The sequence below is a fragment of the Microcebus murinus genome, chromosome 5, assembly GCF_040939455.1.
Source record: "Microcebus murinus isolate Inina chromosome 5, M.murinus_Inina_mat1.0, whole genome shotgun sequence".
NCBI classification, from domain to species: Eukaryota; Metazoa; Chordata; class Mammalia; order Primates; family Cheirogaleidae; genus Microcebus; species Microcebus murinus.
In genome coordinates, this window is record NC_134108.1 from 51,598,901 (window position 1) to 51,620,449 (window position 21,549).

Sequence of the window (21,549 nt, forward strand, 5' to 3'; positions counted from 1 at the left end):
TATATAGAAAAAATTAGCTGGGCATGGTGGTGCATGCCTATAGCCCTAGCTACTTGGGAGGCTGAGGCAGTAGGATTGCTTGAGCCCAGGAGTTTGAGGTTGCTGTGAGCTAGGTTGATGGCATGGCATTCTAGCCCAGGCAACAGACTGAGACTCTGAGAAAGAAAGAAAGAAAGAAAGAAAGAAAGAAAGAAAGAAAGAAAGAAAGAAAGAAAGAAAGAAAGAAAGAAAGAAGAAAGGAAGGAAGGAAGGGGGAGGGAGGGGAGGGGAGGGGAGGGGAAGGGAAGGGAAGGGAAGGGAAGGGAAGGGAAGGGAAGGGAAGGGAAGGGAAGGAAAGAAAGAAAGAAAGAAAGAAAGAAAGAAAGAAAGAAAGAAAGAAAGAAAGAAAGAAAGAGAAAGAGAGAAAGAAAGAGAGAAAGAGAGAGAGAAAGAGAGAGAGAGAGAAAGAGAGAGAAAGAAAGAGAGAGAAAGAAAGAAAGAAAAAAGCAACAAAGTTTAGCACTACAGAAAACCACCAAATCACAGATATAAACAATAAGAGATAAAGAAAAGAACAAAGAATCTACAAAACAACCAGAAAACAATTAATAAAGTGGCAAAAGTAAATCCTTACCTATTAAAAATAACCTTGAATATAAATGAATTAAGTTCTCCAAGTAAAAGCTATAGAGCAGCTAAATGGATAAAACAAAAGACCCAAATGTATGGTGCCTACAAGAGGATGCATCTCACCATTAAATACAAACACAGACTGAAAGTAAATGGATGGATAAAGGTATTCCATGCAAGCAGAAACCAAAAGTGATCAGTAGTAGCCCTACTTATATCAGATAAAATACACTTTAAGTCAAAAACTGTGGGCCAGGCATGGTGGCTCATGCCTGTAATCCTAGCACTCTGGGAGGCTGAGGCGGGAAGAATGCTCAAGGTCAGGAGTTCAAAACCAGCCTGAGCAAGAGCGAGACCCCATCTCTACTATAAATAGAAAGAAATTAATTGGCCAACTAATATATATAGAAAAAATTAGCAGGCATGGTGGCACATGCCTGTAGTTCCAGCTACTTGGGAGGCTGAGGCAGAAGGATCACTCGAGCCCAGGAGTTTGAGGTTGCTGTGAGCTAGGCTGACGCCAGGGCACTCACTCCATCCAGTCTGGGCAACAAAGCGAGACTCTGTCTCAAAAACAAAACAAAACAAAAACTGTGAAAAGACACAAAGAAGGTCACTATATAATAATAAAGGAATTAATTCAACAAGAAGATATAACAATTGTAAATATATATACATCCAACACTGGAGCAAGTATATAAAGCAAAGATTATATATTAGAGCTAAAGGACAGATAGACTGAAATACAATAATAGTAGGGGACTTAAAAACTCCACTTCAACAGTAGACAGATCATCTAGATAGAAAATCAACAAAGAAACATTGGGATAAACTGCACCATAGACCAAATGGATCTAACAGACATTTACAGAACATTCCACCTAACAGTTGCAAAATATACATTCTTCTCAACTACACATGGAACATTCTCCAGGACAGATCTTATGTTAGGCCACAAAACAAGTCTTAACAACTTTAAGAAGATAGAGATCATATCAAGTATCTTTTCAGACCACAGCAATATAAAACTAGAAATCAACAAGAAAAACTTTGGAAACATTACAAATATATGGAAGTTAAACAACATGTTTCTGAATAATCAACCAGTCAATGAATAATTTAAGAAGGAAATTAAGAAGTTCCTTCAGACAAATTAGAATGGGAACACATCATATCAAAACCTATTCGACACAGCAAAAGCCATTCTACCACATGAGTTCATAGCAATAAATGCCTTTAACCAAAAAGAAGAAAAACTCTAATAAATAACCTAACCATGGCCCTAATTGCTCTTTCTGCTTCAACCCTTGCCACTTCAGTCTGTTCTACACACAGCAGCCAGGGTGATTGTTTTCAAATTATAAGTCGGATCTTGTCACTCCCAGGTTTAAAATTCCCAACAGCTTCCTTTATGTTCAGAATGAAAGTTAGAATGAAGTTCTTACGATGGTCCTCAAACCTTTGCGTGATCTGGCCCCTGCCTACCTCTCTGCCTTCAAATCCTCCTACTCTCTGCCTCATTCACATCCCTTAGCTTCCACGGCCTCTTTACCTTTGTACACTGTTGTTTTTCCTGGATGCTGTCCTCCAGATAACCACATGGTCATTCTCTGAGGCCTTCATACCACACATCCTATCTAGAATAGCACTGTCCTGTCATCATCTTCTACCCCCTTGGCCTGTGCTATTTTCCTCCCAGCACCCATCACTACTTACAATATGGTGTATACATATTTGTTTACTGTCTGTCTCCCATTAGAATGGAACCTCCTTGAAAACAGGGGTTTTATCACCCTAAATCTTCAGTGCCTAAAAGAGCTGGCTTATAATATGCATTTCAAATACATAATAGGTACTTCAAAAACACTTACAGAATGAATAAATGCATTTCCCAGAATTGTTCTAAAGTGAAAGACTTAAAGTCTGGTCTGTTCAGGACATGAATGCCCAACTGAGAGAGAAGGTACATCAGTCAGGTCCTGAGAGAAAGAAAGTACACAAGAAGTGGGATGATCTGATGAGCATCTAATTAAGGGACAAAGGTGTGCATGGGGCTTAGGGAAGCCCCAAGGTTAGCATCCCTCCCCAGGACTAATAACAGGACTGAAGGGCAAGGAGGGGGCAGCTACCAGAGCAGGCACACTGAGAGGGTGGTGCTGAGAAGCACCAATGGGGCTGAGGGACACAGCCAGCCTGCAGTGAACCCCCAATAGCAGGGTCCAGGAGAATGAATGGCCTAGTCTCATTTCCCTCCTGTCTAATCTCCTGCCAGGACTCCCCTTTGACTGGCCCCAACGAGAAGCCAGACAACCAATGAGAGAGAGCTGGTTGGTATAATGCATGCAGGACACAGAGTAGGATGGGGAAGGGTGGAGTGGGACCAGGAGGAGCAAATGGAGAGTCTCCAGGAGAGAAGGCAAAGGAATCTACAGGGGCAAGAGAAAGCTAGGTCTCTGCCTTTTGCTCTTTCGGAGAGAGGAGATGCAGATGAAAAATTAGGGAAAGGAAAAGTTGAGACCCCAGTCATCATGAAATCCAGCTTGGGGTATTGCAGACATACAGGAACTCTTTAAGGAACTGTCAAGTGTGTCTTATCTCACCTCTCATGATTTAATCTTATGGCTGGTAAGGTTTTGTAATTGTTCTCTTCATGAGTTTAGTTTATAACAGGGACAGCAAGCTAAACTTTCCATGGTAGCAGCCAGATTTTTTGTAATAACCAAATCCTCTTGATAAGTATGGGCTGCAGTGTACAATCCTAGCTTGGTCACAGGGTCAGCTAGGTCCTCCCATGGACTGTATCGCATTTTTCTGCCATACTGTGCCCAATCAGAACCACATGCTGTGGGCTTTGAATTTTATTTTATTTTATTTTATGTTTATTATTATTATCATTTCAGAGATAGGGTCATGCTCTGTTGCCCAGGCTGGAGTGTCATGGCTTGACCATAGCTCACTGTAAGCTCCAACTCTTGGGCTCCAGAGATCCTCCTGCCTCAGCCTTCTGAGTAGCTGGGACTACAGGCATGTGCTACCATGCCTGCCTAATTTTTCTTATTTTTTGTAGAGATGGGGTTTTGCTGTGCTGCCCAGGCTGACCTTGAACTCTTAGCCTCAAGCCCTCCTCCTGCCTCAGAGTGGTAAGGCATGAACCACCATGCCTTATGCTCACTTTATAGTTCTCTTAGCCCTGGCAATCAGCTCTGCAATCATATTTTCCCTGGCATCATGTCATTGAGAAAACAGGCTGTATTTCTAGCAAAAATGGATAATCACATCTACCTCACCCCAAACACAAAAACTAACTCAAAATGAATCAAAAAACTAATGTAAGAGCTGAAACTATAAAACAGGGGAAAACATAAGTTTAACCTTTGTGACTTTGAATTTAGCAATGGTTTTATATGACACCTAAAGCACAAACAACCAAAAATAAATTTAGCTAATTGGACTTCATCAAAATTAAAAACTTTTGTGCTTCTATGAATACTATCAAGAAAAACATGATCCCCAGAATGGGGAAAAATATTTGCAAATCATATGTCTGATAGAGGTCTATTATACAGAACTCTCATGATTCAGCCATTATAATGCAAATAACCCCATTTAAAAATGAGCAAATAACTTGAATAGACAATTCTCTAAAAAAGATATACAAATAATCAACAAGTATGATACATGCAAAGATGAGCAATATCATCTATTATTAGAGAAATGCAAATCAAAACCACAATGAGATACCACTTCACACCCACCAGGATGGCTAAAATAAAAAAGATGGACAATAAATGTTGGCAACTGTGATATTATGACTATATACATTGGTTTTTGTCTATGGTTCCTGGCTCATAACTCCCATAACCCTTGTTACTGTCTTTTGTTATGATGTTGGGCCACGTTAGGCCTCAGAAACAGGCCTTAGGAAATAGAATCTCTCTCCCTGATGCCCGTCCTCTTTTCACCTGTGTAAGACAGGACTCTAATCTGATTGTGGGTCATAAGACCCTATCTAGAGGGGGTCCTGCCCCGTACCCTGGAGGAAGAAATGCTGCACAGTGAGAGCAAAAAGAATCTGAACAGACAGGTCTTGCTGGGTTGGGATCATATCCTTTTTGTCCAATTACATTTCGACATGGTTTTCCATGCTTCAATCATGGACATACAATGATGTCTCCATCAAAGGCCCGAAGGATAGGGTTTGGGGGCTTCCAGAGACCTGAACACAAGGAGGCAAACAGGAAGGTGAGTAAGAACTCATCCATGTGCCAGGAGGGTGGTGCATCCCAACTCCACTCCATTCAAGGATTAATGGTTTAATACATTTATGTGGGGGAAGGTGGGGCTAAAAAATAAAAGTAAAAAAATAAATGTATAGTTAATGGATTGATGGGTTATCATGGGGGTGGAACTGGTGACTTTATAAGAAGAAGGAGAGAGACTTGAGCTGGCACAGTCCACCCCTCACCATGTGATGCCCTGCAGCACCTTGGGGCCCTGCAGAGTCCCCACCAGCAAGAAAGCCCTCATCAGATGTGGCCCTCGACCTGGGCCCTTATCAGATGCAGCCCTCGACTTCTCAGCCTCCATAACTGTAAGAAACAAATTCCTTTTCTTCATAAAATACCCAGTTTCAGGCATCCTGTTATAAGCAATAGAAAATGGACTAAGACAGAAAACTGGTACCGAGAAGTGGGGATGTTGCTGATGATGAATACCTGAAAATGTGGATGTGGTTTTGGAACTGGGCAACGGGCAGAGGCTGGAAGGATTTAGAGAAGGAGGCTAGAAAAAGCCCAGATTCTGGTAAGGGCTTAAAGGACATGAAGACTAGGGAATGTTTGGAACTCCTTAGAGATTGGTTGAGTGGCTGTGACCAGAATGCTGGTAGAAATATGCACAGTAAAGGCCATGCTGATGAAGTTTCAGATGGAACTGAACAGCAGGTACTGGAAACTGGAGCAAAGGCCACCTTTGTTATAAATTGGCAAACAACTTGGCCGAACTGTGTCAATGCCCAAGGGCTTTGCAGGAGGAGAAACTTGAGTGATGAACTAGGATATCTGGCAAAAGAAATTTCTAAGCAAAATATAGAGGTATCTGCATGTTTACTTTTGGCCACTTACGCTGAGATTCAGGAGCAAATAAATAATTTAAAGATGGAAGTTATGATCAAAAGGGAAGCAAAGTGGAAAGATTTAGGAAACTCTCAGCCTGCCCATGTAAAGAGTGAAAAAGTGTGTTCAGGAGAGGAAATCAAAGGTGAATCCCAGACTGTTTGCTAAAGATATTACCATATGTAAACTAAACATAAAATCTTAAGCCCACCAACAAAATGAACAGATCCCCTCTTGGGCAAAGGGAGCCCAGAGAAACCTTAAAAACTGGGTTCCAAGCCATGACAGGACAGGAGGTTGGACAGGCCTCATTATATCTCCTCCCTTTTACAGTTTAGACACAACAACTGGCCAGCATTAAAGTTAAAATAGAGATCATAATACTGACAGAAGGGATTCTTTGTGGCAATAAGATAGCAAATTATAAACAAGACCTAAGGCCATGCCAGGCAAGGGTTAAGTCATGCACTTCTACACTTAAAGAATAAATGATGTTCTAACTATCACAGGTTTTTCTTTTTCTCAGGCAGCCAAACAAGCACAGACCTTGAGATAAGTGATAATAAAATAATTGTAGCTCATCCACCATCAGAAGCTGAACCCCTCCCCGCACTACTCCCCCCCACCCCCACCCCAGGGTCCACAAGCCATAGCTACAGATTTGATTGGGCAAGAGGCTGACTTCAGTAACTTTCTCTTGATAAAATCACCGACCATGAACTGCTTCTGGCCAGTTTATAGAGGCTATGTACTTGAGAATCTTTTTGTCCCTGTTTCACCTTCTGATGTATAGGGCCTAACTGTAATACATTTAAAATGTTAAGTCTTTACTGAAAGATGAATGTGGGACACATGTATCATGCATGTTTGCTTATTATGCATGCATGTAACACCCTTTAACGAATATTCATAGATCCTCATATAATCTATTAAATATGTATACTTAGCCAATCCATTCTGCATAAATCCCTATTCCACCCTCCCATCCCTTAAAGTGCTTGCTAAGGGCTTTGGCCAGAGGCTACATTTCTCGGTCTGTCAGAATGGCCAACTTGCAGGCTGTAACCCTTTATAAGAAATAAAACTCTCTTTTCCAAGTGTATAGATAGTGTGATTTTTTAATATAACTTATAGATAGACGGGAGTCTGGTGCTACTCTTCAAGTCAATGGAAGAAAAACCCTAAAGGCATCTCTGAGATTTGAAGGCTGCCCCTCCCATCACAGGTCCAGAGGCACAGAGGCGCAGAACAGCAGAAGTTTCAGGGGACAGACCTGGGCCACTCTCTACAGGCTTGCTGCCCAGGGCCTCCTTGTGACTCCTAGCACCCTGGTGCAGCCCACTGTGGCTGCCCTAGCCATGGCTCTAAGTGGCCCCAGGTGCAGCTTATGCATAGCTCAGGAAGGCATAAGCCATAACGACGGCAGTGTCCACATTGTGTTAATTTTGCAGGCTTGCAGAAAGCAAGAGCTGTGGAGGCTTGGTGGCCTCTACACAGATTTCAAATGATATGTTGTAAGCCTGTCTAGGAAGAGACTTGTCCCAGGAGTGGAGGCACTGCAGAGTCCCCACCAGGGCAATGTCTGGGGGAGCCATGGGAGTGGGACCTCAGGACTGTGGAGTCACCAGCAGCACGCCACACCTGCCTGGAAAAGCTTCCGGGACTGGACTCCAACTCCTAGGAGCAGCCACATGAGCTGCGCCCAGCAAAGCCACGGGGGTGGGGCTGCCTGAGGCCATGGGGGCCCAACCTCCATCCCAGTGTATCCAGGAGGCAGCACGTGGAGTCAAAAGCTGGTCAAAAGACCAGCTTTAAGATTTCAGGTCTGCCCTGCTAGGTTTTGGACTTGCTTGAGAGCTGTTACTCCTTTTTTTTTTTTTTGCCTATTTCTCCCTTTTGGAATGGGGATGTCTGTTTTATGATTGTACCACTCACTGTCTGCCTGTATCTTGGAAGTAGATAACTTGTTTCAATTCTACAGGCTTACCTCCCAGACTGGGGATTTTGTACTTGGTGCTGGAACAAGTTAAGATTCTGGGGACATGAGGTTGCAAGGAACCTCCCATGAGTTTTGGCGGTTCAGAGGTAAAATGCTATGGCTTGAATATTTGTCCCCTCCTAAACTCATACTGAGATTTAATCCCTAATGTGGCAATATTGAGAGGTGAGGCCTGTAGCAGGTGATTGGGTCTTGAGGGCCCTGCCCTCAGGAATGGATTGATCCCTTCATGGTTAATAGGTTAATGGATTAATTATTCTCATGGGAGTGGCCTGGGTGGTGGAGGCTGCTGAGGCAGTTGGGGCACTGGCGACTATGGAGGTAGGCTTAGCCCGGCAGTTTGAGGAGCTGCTGTGCCTCAAAGCTGAGACCCCACCTTGTGGTCCATTTCTGGGCACCACAGGCTCCACGGTGTGCACAGACAAACCATGTAATGGCAGAGTTAGCTGAAGAACAGCCTCAAGTTTCATTTTTAAAGTTGTAAGCTGAAGCTGTTCCTGAAGTATCTGAAAAATATGAAATTAGTTCTGTTCCCAACTTTCTGTTTTTCAAAAATTCTCAGAAAATCGACCAGTGAGATGATGCATATGCCCAAGAGTTGACCAAAAAAGTTCAACGACTGGTGACTTCTTCCCACTCAGCAATCGTGAGCAGCTTAAAGAGCTCAACCCTCACCTGAAGAAATTAATACATGCTGCCCCCTGCGTGTTGCTTATGAAAGGAACTCCTCAAGAACACGCTGTGGTTTCAACAAGCAGATGGTGGGAATTCTTCACAAATATAACATTCAGTGTAGCAGTTTTGATATCTTCTCAGATGAAAACTATTGCAATTGGTCTACCTATCCTCAGCTCTCTGTTTCTGGAGAGCTCATAGGAAGACTTGTCATATTAACAACTAAGGAGCTGGAAGCATCTGAAGAGCTACATACAATTTGCCCCCAAAGCTCCCAAATTACATGAAAAGCTAAAAGTGCTGACCAATTAAGTTTCTGTGATGCCCTTTAAGAAAAGAAACAAACAGGAAGCTAAATGTGGATTCAGCTAACAAATTCTGGAAATACTAAGTAGTGGTGTTGAACATGAAATATTGGAGGCTGAAGAAGTTCAGCAAGGATTAAAAGCTTACTCAAATTGGCCAACACACCCTCAGCTGTATGTGAAAGGGGAGGTTGCTGGAGGATTGGATATTGTTAAAGAATTGAAAATAAATGTGAATTGTTGCCTATACTGAGAGAAGAAAATTAATAAATCTCAAAGTTGGTGCCTGACTGTTGCAAGAAATATTTAATTACAGTGGAGCAGTTCATGATTTAGTCCTCAGAAATGGACTAGGAATAGAAAAATGATTCTTACCAGTTACACATTGTATATTTCACAAGGTTGTGCTAAATAAACATGTTACGTTCTTTCCCACCAAAAATAGGATGCAATAAACACCTTCAAATTATTAACCAAAGGAAAACCAAAAAGAATAAAAAGAGACATCTAGGCTAGCACACTCAGCCCCCTTGCCATGTGACGCCCTGGGCCACCTTGGGACTTTGCAAAGAATTCCCACCAGCAGGAAGGCCCTCACCAGAAGCAGCCTCTTGACCGTGGACTTCTCAGCCTCCCTAACTGTAAAAACTAAATTCCTTTTCTTTATAATATGCCCAGTTTCAGGTATGATAAGTATCAAAAAACAGACCAAGACACCACTGAATTGTATACTTTAAATGGTGAAATTTTTAAGTATGTGAATCATATTTCAATTTTTAAAAATGGATGATGAACCATAATAAGGTGAGACCATTCTAGTCTTCTTGGTGTACCACCCCAAAGAAACTAATGAAAGTAATTTAAAAATCTTAAGTTGCAAGAAAAAATTTATGAGGCCTTGGAACAATGCAAAGGCCAAATTTATAATAGTCCTTTGCGTTATTATTGTAGTGGCAATTATAGAAAAGGAAATGAAAAGGAAGATGGGAATTAAGGTTCAGGGAGAGCCACTCAGAGCTTTATTGAAGCCTGAGGTCTCTAACAAGGGGTGGGAAGAGAGCAGTCAGCTCAGGACTCACATTCTTGAGTGGCCTCAGATACATCTCATATAATACATCATAAACTAACATTTTGGTATAAATCTTTATCTTATAAATACATAATTATATTGCATTACATTTGTTTCTGCTTAGAACATTAACTTGTTAAAAGTAAACATCTAGAACATACCATTGTTTTATAACTATTTTTACATTTGTTTTTGATGTTCTAATGTATTGGGAGATTCTAAAATGGAAGTGATCTAGGCCTGTCAAGTTCTAAACAGTCCTGATTATATTTAATCTCCACAACCACCCTAAGATGTAAATATTGCCTCATTTAATAAGTCAGAAAAGTGGGGCTCAGCAAAGCTATGTTAATTGACCTGTTTGCAAAGTTATGAAGTGATATAACTGGGGTTTGAATCCAGGTCTATTTGGTACGAAAACTGATGGTGCCATTTCTACATGCTAAAGAGGATGAAGCATGAAAATGTAGGTTTTTCTCCACTTAAATGCACCATAGCACCCCCATGCCAAGGTCCCAGTCAGTGCAATGGTGTCCTTATGTACAGTCTTGATGACAGCCAGGCTGATGGCAGGACTACTTATAACCTGCTAGAATCCTTCCCCAAAGCTTTGCTACTCACGCAAATGTTTCAGGGATACTTTGAGGAAGAATATTTAATTGAGAAGCTTAAATCAAGGCCCACATTTCACTAGAAATATGGAAATACCTTTGCAGGACTTTTCCTACATCCCTTAAAGAGAGGACCACACATTAAAGCAAAAATGGAACCCCAGGTTATTTACTAAACAGAGGACTTAATATCTTTCTTCATGTTGTACAGATATTACAGGATCTGAAGTACTGTATCTTCAGCTAGAATGATGGAGGAAGGAGTAGAGAAGGAATAGAAAGGGCCACATCTGACTGGATGCATGCCACATGAAGGCAAAAGGCCAAATGCATTGTCTTCATTTTTCAGAGGAAGAAACTAGACATAAGCATAACTTTTCCAAGGTCACGTGGCAAGTAGACCTAGCTAGATTTCCTGCTAGGTCTGCCTGACTCCAGAGAGGATACTCTTCCCACTACCATAGTATGTGAGAGACACGTAACATTGTGGTCAACAGCTATGCTGCATGGGTTCAAATCCCAGCTCTGATATTTACTAATGAGTGACCCTGGGCAAGTTAAAAGATCTCTATTTCTCAGTGTTCTCATCTGGAAAAATAGGAATAAGAACTGTATAGACCTCACAAAGTTGTTATAAGGATTAAACAAGTCGTTATTTGTAAAGTTAGAACAGTGTCTGGCATGTACCAAATGCTATGCTAGGTAAGAATTTGCTATTAATTTTCTGTATCATTTTTCCAAATCAAAATGGTATAATATAATGAGCAGGTATTATAGATTGAACCCGTTTGTGTCCCTCTAAATTCATATATTGAAACTCTACCCCAAAATGCGATAGTATTGGAAAGTGGGGACTTTGGGAAGTGATTAGGTCCTAAGGGTGGACCCCTAATGCATGGGATTAGTACCTTTATAAGAGTCACAAATGAGCTTGCCTTCTCTCTCTGCTCTCTATTAGATGAAGATACAAAGAGAAGCTGGCAGTCTGCCACCTGGAAGAGGGCCCTCACCGGAACCTGACTGTGTTAGCACTCTGATCTCTGACCTCCAGTCTCACAATGTGAGAAATAAATTTCTGTTGTTTATAAGATACTCAGTTTATAGTAATTTGTTACAGAAGCCTGATCTGACTAAGATAGCAGAGGGTGTAGAAATATCTCTATGTATGTGTGTAACAGAATGTTAAAATGGGATTTTTTTCTGCTCCGTTTCAGCTAAGCCTGCCTCCACTCCAAAGCAGAGAACCAAATCTGTAGGGACCAAGTACCTGCGCATTCCAGAGTGAGGTGCTAGACCACCTATACCAGGACTTGCAAAGACACTGTCTTAAAGCCAGTATAAAAAAACCTCTACAGTTAAAGTAGCTGGGAAAGATTCCATTTGGAGAAAGCTGTTGGAGAGTGGAGTTTTTCCTTCCTCACTCCCACTTCCCCAGGGAAGAGAGAACATGCTTTCCTTTCCCTCCAGCCTAGTGAGAAGTGTTTAGGGGGACAAATGGAAAGCTTCAGGTGTGTCCCTTTGAAGGCTGGGGGACACAGAGGACAAGTGTCTGACTCAAGCTTGAGAAATCCAAAGGCAAGGGACTGAGGTTACTGGACTAAGAAGGAGGCGGCGGCATTGGTACTTCAACAGAGGATGAAAACCAAAGAACGTAAGAAAGTTTTCCATGGAACAGATGTAGGCTCTGCTAGAGAAAGCCAGCCTGGAGCAGTCTTAAAAGAGACTCTACCCCAGAAGGAGGAGGTTGGGGGAGGAAATAGGACTGTAATCGGGTCAGTGTGGCACAGTCTCAATGCCTAAAGGCTATGGGCAAACTTATGAACAGTTACCCCAAGGCATTGGCCATCCTGGGAATTATAATTAGATAAATTTCCAACAAAGGAGCCCTAGAGAAAACCACAAAAGTGCCTGGAGAGAAAGAAGCAGCTATAAATAACCACTTAATCCAGATAGCATCCTCAACATACATTAGTAGTGTGAGCTGGGATTGAAGAGTGAAAGCAAACTTGGGGAGGGAGGAGGATTAAAACAGAAGCCAATTATGCTTCTCTCCCACTGCAGGCTGCTCACCTAAAGCCCACCCAAGCTAGGAAAGGGGGAAATATTAACTTGAATGAAATTTAGAGTCTTAATTACTACATTGAGCTAGACATTTTAACCACTGAAACAAGGCTTTTTACTTTCGCAGAGTGGGTGATAAATCTATTCAAAAGAAATGGTCCATAGAACATGTTTGAAGTAACAGTAGTAACAAAGAATAAGATTGTTTTCCACTTTCACGGATTTAGTTCCACTAATTCAAAGTTATATCACCCTTGTATGGAGGCTTCCTAAAAATATAGAAAGTCAGGTTGACCTAGGGGTCCAGCTTGAGGAGGTGACTTGGACATGAGAAATACACAAAAGACAAAAGAATCACCTTCCAGATTGTAAAGGGAGGAAGTATGAGGTCCACATAGAACAAGGTGAAATCTATTAAACATGCTAAAGCTGTTGTCCTTTCTGAAAATGGGAGGAGGAGAATGAACATGAAATTTCAGAATAGGTCATGCATGCTTAATTGATGGAAATGATTTTTTTATTGAAGTGTATGTTCTTGTTGTTAACCATCGGAATTATGTTCTTTCATTCCTTTAAACATTTATTGAACATCAACTATTATACAGACAAGCCTTCTCTTTCCACATGTTTGTGTCTAATTAGAGGTGCATACTGATTAGAATAAGCCTTCCCAACAGTGAGCTAGGAAAGATATGATCTCCCATTTTTAAAGGGTTAAAAAGTAAACTATGTGTTTTAGTCCATTTAGGCTGCTATAAGAGAACATCATAGACTAGGTGGCTTATAAACCACAGAAATGTATTTCTCACAGTTCTGAAGGCTGGGAAGTCCAAGATCAAGGCTCTGGCAAGATGTGTTGCCTAGAGAGAGCCCACTGCCTTGTGTGTCCTCACATGGTGGAAGGAGTGCAGCTACACAGTCATTTTATTTTTTTATTGTGACAGGGTCTCACTATGTTGCCCAGGCTGGTCTTAAACTCCTGGCCTCAAGCAATCCGCCTACCTCAGCCTCCCAAAAGCACAAGATTTTATAATTCAGCGTGGGCATCAGTTTCTAGATTGTAGCTGTCATCAGTCTCAGCCCAAACCACAGTTTAACTGGCTTTATTTGATTACAAACATAATTAGAATTAAGGTTTAGAAGAAGAGATAAGATAGATCTAAGCTTCTTAACACAAAAGAATAATATATACACACTCATTATTTTCTTTTTAATTTTTGTGCACCCTCATTATCGAGGAGCTTTTACATTATAGCTCACTGTAACCTCCAACTCCTGGGCTCAAGGGAATTCCTCACCTCAGCCTCCCAAGTAGCTAGGACCACAGGCACATGCCACCATGCCTGGCTAATTTTTAAATTTTTGTAGAGGTCAGGGTTGTCCAGGATGGTCTCAAACTCCTGACCTCAAGCGATCCTCCTGCCTCAACCTCCCAAAGTGCTGGGACTACAGGCATAAGCCACCATACCCAGCCCAGGGGTCTCTTTTATAAGGGCACTAACCCTGTGCAAGAGGGCTCTACCCTCATGACCTAATTACCTCTCAAAGATTCCATCTTACACCTTCACATTCAAGGTAGATTTTCAAAACATGAATTTTGAGGAGAAACATGCAGTCTATAGCACTGTGGTTGGTTTTCATCGTAGAAGGTATGTGGAGCTTACATGTGTTCTTAAAAATGGTATGTTGGGGTAGAAAATAGATTTGTCTTGGACAGACTTTCCATTGATGACATACTTTCCTAAATGACATACTGTCCTTATAAGATGCATAAGAGGCACAACCCAAACCTCAGGCATTGCCACCCATGACAATTATTTTCAGTATAGGATTTTGGTTTTTTAATTTTAATTTTTCATTTTTTTGAAACAGAATCTCACTCTATCACCTGAGCTAGAGTGCAGTGGCTCAATCATAGCTCACTGCAACCCCAAACTCCTGGGCTCAAGCCATCCTCCCACCTCCCCTTCCTGAATAGCTAAGACTACAGGTATGTGCCACCATGCTCGGCTAATTTTTTAAATTTTTTTATTGTGACAGGGTCTCACTATGTTGCCCAGGCTGGTCTTAAACTCCTGGCCTCAAGCAATCCACCCACCTCAGCCTCCCAAAAGCACAAGATTTTATAATTCAGCGTGGGCATCAGTTTCTAGATTGTAGCTGTCATCAGTCTCAGCCCAAACCACAGTTTAACTGGCTTTATTTGATTACAAACATAATTAGAATTAAGGTTTAGAAGAAGAGATAAGATAGATCTAAGCTTCTTAACACAAAAGAATAATACATATACACTCATTATTTTCTTTTTAATTTTTGTGCACCCTCATTATCGAGGAGCTTTTACATGGTGTGCAGATCTCACCTAACAGGGCAGCATATGAAGGATTATCCTGAAATCTTCTCAACCTAAAGGAGCAGAGGTGCAAACCGACACCCCCCCACAGCTGGTCTCACCCAGTGATGGCCACAAACCAGCGCAGGGCACAGCCTGGCACTTGTGCTGCAGCAGGCTCCCAGCCAGGGAGAACAACCACCATCCCTGCCTCCTTTGTGTAGGGACAGGAACTTCCGTGAGCCTCCCTCTCCCCTGAGGGAATGGGACTGGCGCCTTGGCACATGCCTCCAAAACGGTGGCAGCTCCATGCTCCAGATCAAGCAAAGGAAGAATGAAAAGACCTTTTCATGGTGTGAGATCCTTCAGACAAGAAGAAAACCTTCACAACCCACTTCTGACGAGCCCCATAGAAATGATTCCTTAGACTGAGGAACAGAGAGCCTTCAGGGAAACTTGGGCAGAGAGCTGTTCACCAATAGGACAAGAGTCTGAAGGAAGGGTGGGGCCACAAAAGAAACCAAGATCCATGTCACTCCTTCTCTTTTTCTTTTTTAGCTATTTGGTCCCAGCTCAGATTCCCAGGGACGACTGAGAGGGAGATGCTTTTCTAGTTGTTTTCAAAGGCTCAAATAAATGAAGCTTAATTTAAAATAATCACAGGTAATTCATTAACTATGAGTTGGAGACCAACTTCAATTTGTTATCTAAAATGAAGTAGCTGGAATAGGAGTAGTCTTAGAAATCCTGACTCACTGCTTCAGCTGAACTTGACATTTTAGTTCCTCGAACAGCAGCAGAACTTTCTCCCAGTAAAACACCCTTGAAATGAATATTCACAAATGAAAGCACAAAGCAAACATAAGAACCACTTCCTTCATTCGCTTCTGCCTCTAAACCTCCTCTTTCTGTACTTGAGTTTTCTGTAGAACCTTTCTCCTTAAGAACAAGTATGCACCCCATACAGATAAAAAATATTTATCTTTAGTAAAATGCAAATAGGATGAAACAATGATTTTTTTTGTGGCTTTGGAATTACAATGGGACCTATACCTCCCCCAAATCACCAAACCAGCTGAACTGATCTTGAAGAAGAAATGTCGAGTTCATATAATTATGCCTACAGTTCTATATGACAGGGTGCCTTCCTAAATAAATCTTCTTTTGTCCAATAATAATAAAAATACTACATGCTTACAGTAGGTGGTGTTCCAAGTACATGGAATAAACACATTTAATGCTCACAATGACCTTATAAGGCAGTTGAGTAAACTGAAGCACAGAAAGGTTTAATAACGAGCCCAATGCCACACAGCTATCAAGTGCCAGTATTTGGATTTGAACCTGAGCAGATGTGACTCCAAAATCCATGCTTTTCGCCAACTCATCATACTCTCTTTTAGCCTTTTCAAAGGGGCCAGTGGTTCTACATAGCGAAATGGCTTCACTTCATATCCCTCATAAGCGATCCCTAAAAATTCACAAAAGGAATATGATCTATTAAATTACAACTACAAGCTAACCTATTTTTAATGGTGATTCACGGGAGGGGGAGATATAATTTCACATACTAAATAACCCAGTAACCTTAATACACAGTCAGCATTAAAAAAAAAAACAACTCACCTCAGTTTCCCACGAATTAATCACAGATAAGTCCATAGCTGCGTCATTCTTTGGTGTCATAGCTGCCAGGAAATTCAGCCAGAGATTGACTCAAAGTATATTTAGAAATCCATTTTTTTTTTTTAGAAATCCGTTTTATTAAATGCTTTTTTGGTGTTAGGTCTAACTTACATTATTATAGAATGTTAGAACTGAAAAGGGCCTTGGAGTTTATAGAATTTATTCTCCCTGAGCGATGCTGTTCAAGAAGGATGAGCGAGTTGCCCCAGGTCCAACAGTCATTCAGAGAGAGGATTATCAAACTCACAGACCTCCCCGCATCCAAGGCCTCTCTCCACTTCACCATGCTGCTCACCCCACCTGTGTGCCATTTCTATATAAAAAGGTAACATGTTTTTGTTGCCTGGGGGAATAAAGCAACTTCCCTATGTTCATGGATACTCATTTTCTATTATTCTATTTCATAATCAATTATTTGTTCCCAGTGGAAATGGTTAGTTATAGCTCTGAAAACCACAGATAAGTGAGGATTTAAGTTCTCTGAAAGAAGCAATGTGTCTCTCTTCAAAATGTCAGGTCCTTGGCCTCTTCTCTGGTCCATGAGCTCAAGACCTCCATGATCTGCCTGCCTCTTGCCTTCTTCTGCCAGTCTCTAAACAAAGCCATTTGTTTTGTTCTTCCCAAGCCACAGATTTTATCCTCCCGTCTATATCTCAGAAACCTTTAGTGACTATCCCCTTTCTTCAGGATAAAGCCCAAACTCTCAAAGCCCTAAACAGATAGCACTACACATCTTTCAAGTCACCCCACCTTTGTGTAGCCACACAGGCCGTCTGCTCCAACCAAATTATTATAGTATGTTCCCAGTTCCCCAAACACGTAGTGCTTGCCTATCTCTTTATCTTTGCCCACGTGGCTTTTCCTTCCCAGAATATCACCTCATCTGCCTGTGCCAACCCAACTCTGACTCTCACGGCAAAGCCCAGCCCAGGAGGCCTCCCTGACAAGCCAAGCTTACTGAAATCCTTCTCTCAGAGCATTCATTACAAGCAGCACCGATTTCATATTTGCTGTTCTGTTTAATATTAATTTTTCCAAGTACATTTCTCTCATCTTCCCATTCAGTTTATAAATTTCTTTAGAGCAGGGAACATTTCTTAGATTAAAAATATGTCCTCTGTGTGCCTTAAACACATAAAGAGCTAAGTAAGTTTTAGATAGCTGATTATTTCATTCTCTCCCCACTTCCATATTCTCCTTGAAAGGCTGGCATTTAAAACACTTTGGATAAGTTTTATACATTTATTCTAAAAACCTAAAAGCTTATGGAATATATCTTTTAGGCAGAGTCTTTTACCTATAATACATGGTTAAATGACAAGATAACCTGTTATAGAGAATTACGAAAATAGAAACAGAGGAACTCAAATTTTTTGTTTTGTTTTTAAAAATCTATGCAAGTTTGCCCCAACGTTGGTTGTGAAAGGGAAATAAGAATATGAATAGAGGATCACATACCATATGTTTAAATATTTTGAAGTTATAAATCAAGTAACAAGCAAAGTATGTTTTAATTTCTTGCCTTTAAAAATACACCTTCAAAATGACCTGAAGCTCAGGTTGGCCTCCTTCTCCCTTTCTTGTCTCCATTCTACACTACTAGTGGCCTCCCACATCTGCCTGTGGCCAGCTCAGCTTGCACATACAAGCTCTGAACAAATTCCCTGCACACAGCCTGCCCGGCTCCCTCCAGCCTGGGGATACCTCCTGGCAGCAGGGTCTGCCCTCAGGATGCACAAAGAAGAGGTCTACATAGGTCTTTTTAAAGGGAGGCCACTCTTGCCCAGATATAAGGGAGATAGTGAATCCACTCTTTTTTACTTCTTAACATAATTTAATTCAGAATTTTTAGCAGTATTCAAAATACTAAGTAAAAAGTAAAACCTTTATGACCTTAGAAAACCAGTTAAACCTTTAAAAGAAGTTTCATCTTAAATGTAAAAGCACATAAAAAGAGAAACATAGTATAATTATTAAAATTTGCAAATTATTACACACTATAACAATTCCTAGTAAAATACTGATATCTCAAGAGCAAGATGGTTTATATTAAAAACATATTGGCAAAAGTGTAACAGTCACAGTTGACAACGTCTGAATATATAGTTTTGTAAAAAGGATTACAGATGTATTGCTTAATCAACGGCAAGATGCAGTTTCTTTTGTTTTCCAATCCTACTCCAAGTTGGCTTCTGAGTCATGGTGTAGTTTGGCAAATGTAATCATTTTCTTCATCCCTTTTAAGTAAGTAGTGCTCTTCTTATAAAGATATAATCATATGTAAACTCTTCATGCATTGGGTTCCTTGGTGAATAAGTAAATACATGTTTATCTCAGTTTATGTAGGACAAGTCTCTTTCACGGTAAGTGTAGGAGATGACAACAGGCCAACATGTGTTTTGAAATTACATGTACAGAAAATTATATACCACAGGAGGGTAAGAAAAAAGTTGAGAAAGAGGACTCACTTTATCCTGAGAGTTGGCATTCAGAGTAGATAAGAAATTCAAGAAAAAAAAATTGGCACAACAGAGATCATCTGGGTCAGCAATTAATATTACCAGAGCATAAAATATTATAAGTGGCATTCTCTCCACAGTATGTATGTCTTTTTTTCCCTTCCATTGTCTGTTTTTCATTCACTGTGCCGTGTCCATCATCTGGTTCTCTCCAGGGGTGTCCTTGCTTCTAGGCCCTCTCAACTGACAGAGCGAGGAAATAGGTGTGTGTAGTAACCACTGTACAAATATATCTAAGTGTCTCCATATGTGACTGTCTGCATCTATGTTAAGCAAAGACATGAGTCCAGACTGATGTTGGGATTGGCTTTTAATTTAGCTGTGGGGTGATTATGGGATGGGAGAGTTGGGAAGGTAGAGAGGAAAAAAGATTATCCACAAGTTGGTAACTGTTGAAACTAGATGATGTGTAAATGGAAGTAGGGTAGAGTGGTGGTTCATTATTACAGCCTCTCTATTTTGTGTATGTTTCAAAGTTTCCATAACAATTTTATTTATTTATTTATTTAGAGAGAGAGTCTTGCTCTGTGCCCCGGGTAGAATGCAGTGGCATCATCATAGCTCACAGCAACCTCAAATTCCTGAGCTCAAGCAATCCTACTGCCTCCGCCTCCCAAGTACCTGGACCTACAGGTACACACCATGATGCCTGGTTAATTTTTCTATTTTTAGTACAGATGGGGTCTCACTCTTGCTCAGGCTGGTCTTGAACTCCTGAGCTCAGGCAATCCTCCCACCTTGGCCTCCCAGACTGCTAGGATTCCAGGCGTGAGCCACTGCTCCTGGCATAATAATTTTTAAAAAAATAAGAGTGGTTAGGATTGGGGAGGGCACCTTGGCCTCACTCCAAGCCCACTTTACTCTTCTTTTATGGACCATTCTAATGAACATTATTAGCTAATTTCCAAACACATTACTAATCAAATCATCGAGATTTGAAAAGGTACACATTGACAAAAGTAAGAAATGATAAGTGACAGGTAACAAGTAACGAGAAGGAAACTTCTAGAAAAAAACTATTAAAAATAACACAGAAATTATAATTTATTGCAGTAGCACAATATAAATTTCAATAAGCTCTGAGAACATTAATGTATTTTCATTAAAAAGTTTCTTATTCATAATAATCATGTATCTTCAAGAAAACTAAAAATATTTAGTATACTCTGTTTTCTAAAAGCAGAAAAATAAGTAAACACATCTTTAGATAGTTTTTATTCAAAACAATAAAATATTTAAAGTTTTTAACCTACCAAGACACTAAATCAGCTATAAAACTCAGCTGTTTAGAATGACTCACTTCTCAAATTTCTAGACAGCCAACTATTATAATTCAGCTATGGACATCCAATTCTCCAAAATATTTACATAATTTATATTTCTGTGAAAACATATATTTAGCATTCAAAAGAGTCTCAGATTTATCTTAGGAAAAAAATTCAACAAAATGAATTTCTACTCAAATGGCTCTATGAAGGAAACATAGTATATGAAAAAATTTTTCAACTTCTATTTCCAATTAAAAATATAAAGCGGCCGGGCTCAGTGGCTCACGCCTGTAATCCTAGCACTCTGGGAGGCCGAGGCGGGCAGATTGCTCAAGGTCAGGAGTTCGAAACCAGCCTGAGCAAGAGCGAGACCCCGTCTCTACTATAAATAGAAAGAAATTAACTGATCAACTAATATATATAGAAAAAATTAGCCGTGCATGGTGGCGCATGCCTGTAGTCCCAGCTACTCGGGAGGCTGAGGCAGCAGGATTGCTTGAGCCCAGGAGTTTGAGGTTGCTGTGAGCTAGGCTGACACCATGGCACTCACTCTAGCCTGGGCAACAAAGTGAGACTCTGTCTCAAAAAAAATAAAAAATAAAAATATAAAGCATATATATCTGCTTACGTTTACAAAAATGTTTATAGTATACCATGATGTTTTTCTCTCCCTGCAAAGGAGAAGCTAAAGCCATATGTTCAGGGAGTATGTTTGCTTAAAAATATACCTATACCAGTGAACTTCTTACTGGTTAACTCAATCTGTTGTAAGAAATATTTTCATAGTTACTATTAAACTTCTCTCCCTAAATCAGACCAAAAATAAGATACAGTAGGTGAAAGATACTATACACATAAACAGGACTCTCTTTCTTTTTTTGAGTGCCTGGCATAAAGAGCACTTAATAGGGCTAAAACACCCTTTGGGGGGTGAAGAGGGGAAGCCACCTCCTCACTTCCAGTCCGACTCATACCCCACCAGTCACCTGGTTGTTAGTGCTGTGGTCTCCTTGGGAGAGTAACTTGCATTCAAAAGATCATTAATAAGCACTCTCCTAAGAGGACTCCTCTTAGATTGTGATGTTCCAGAAATTAGCCCCTAGGTACTACTTTACCCATCTGTTGCAGACAGGCTTCTGGGCTCATTTGAATAATTTATAGAGAAGACTAAAATAGATATTATCCTGTGCAAATGTGAATAGCAGAAACCAGGCCAGCATTACCTGTCAGCACACCAGGCAGCTGCCTACGAAACACCTGCAGAGTAGACCCACACATGTTCTCTCTGTTTTCATAGATCT

At 40.7% G+C, this 21,549-nt stretch overlaps 1 protein-coding gene and 1 pseudogene across 1 annotated transcript in view; one reads left to right on the top strand and one right to left on the bottom strand.

Moving 5' to 3' along the window:
- CRYBG1 (crystallin beta-gamma domain containing 1) overlaps positions 1-21,549 on the bottom strand; it is a 188,576-nt gene that overhangs the window by 74,168 nt on the left and 92,859 nt on the right. The window lies entirely within an intron of this gene.
- On the top strand, positions 8,038-8,969 carry LOC105864879 (glutaredoxin-3 pseudogene; annotated as a pseudogene).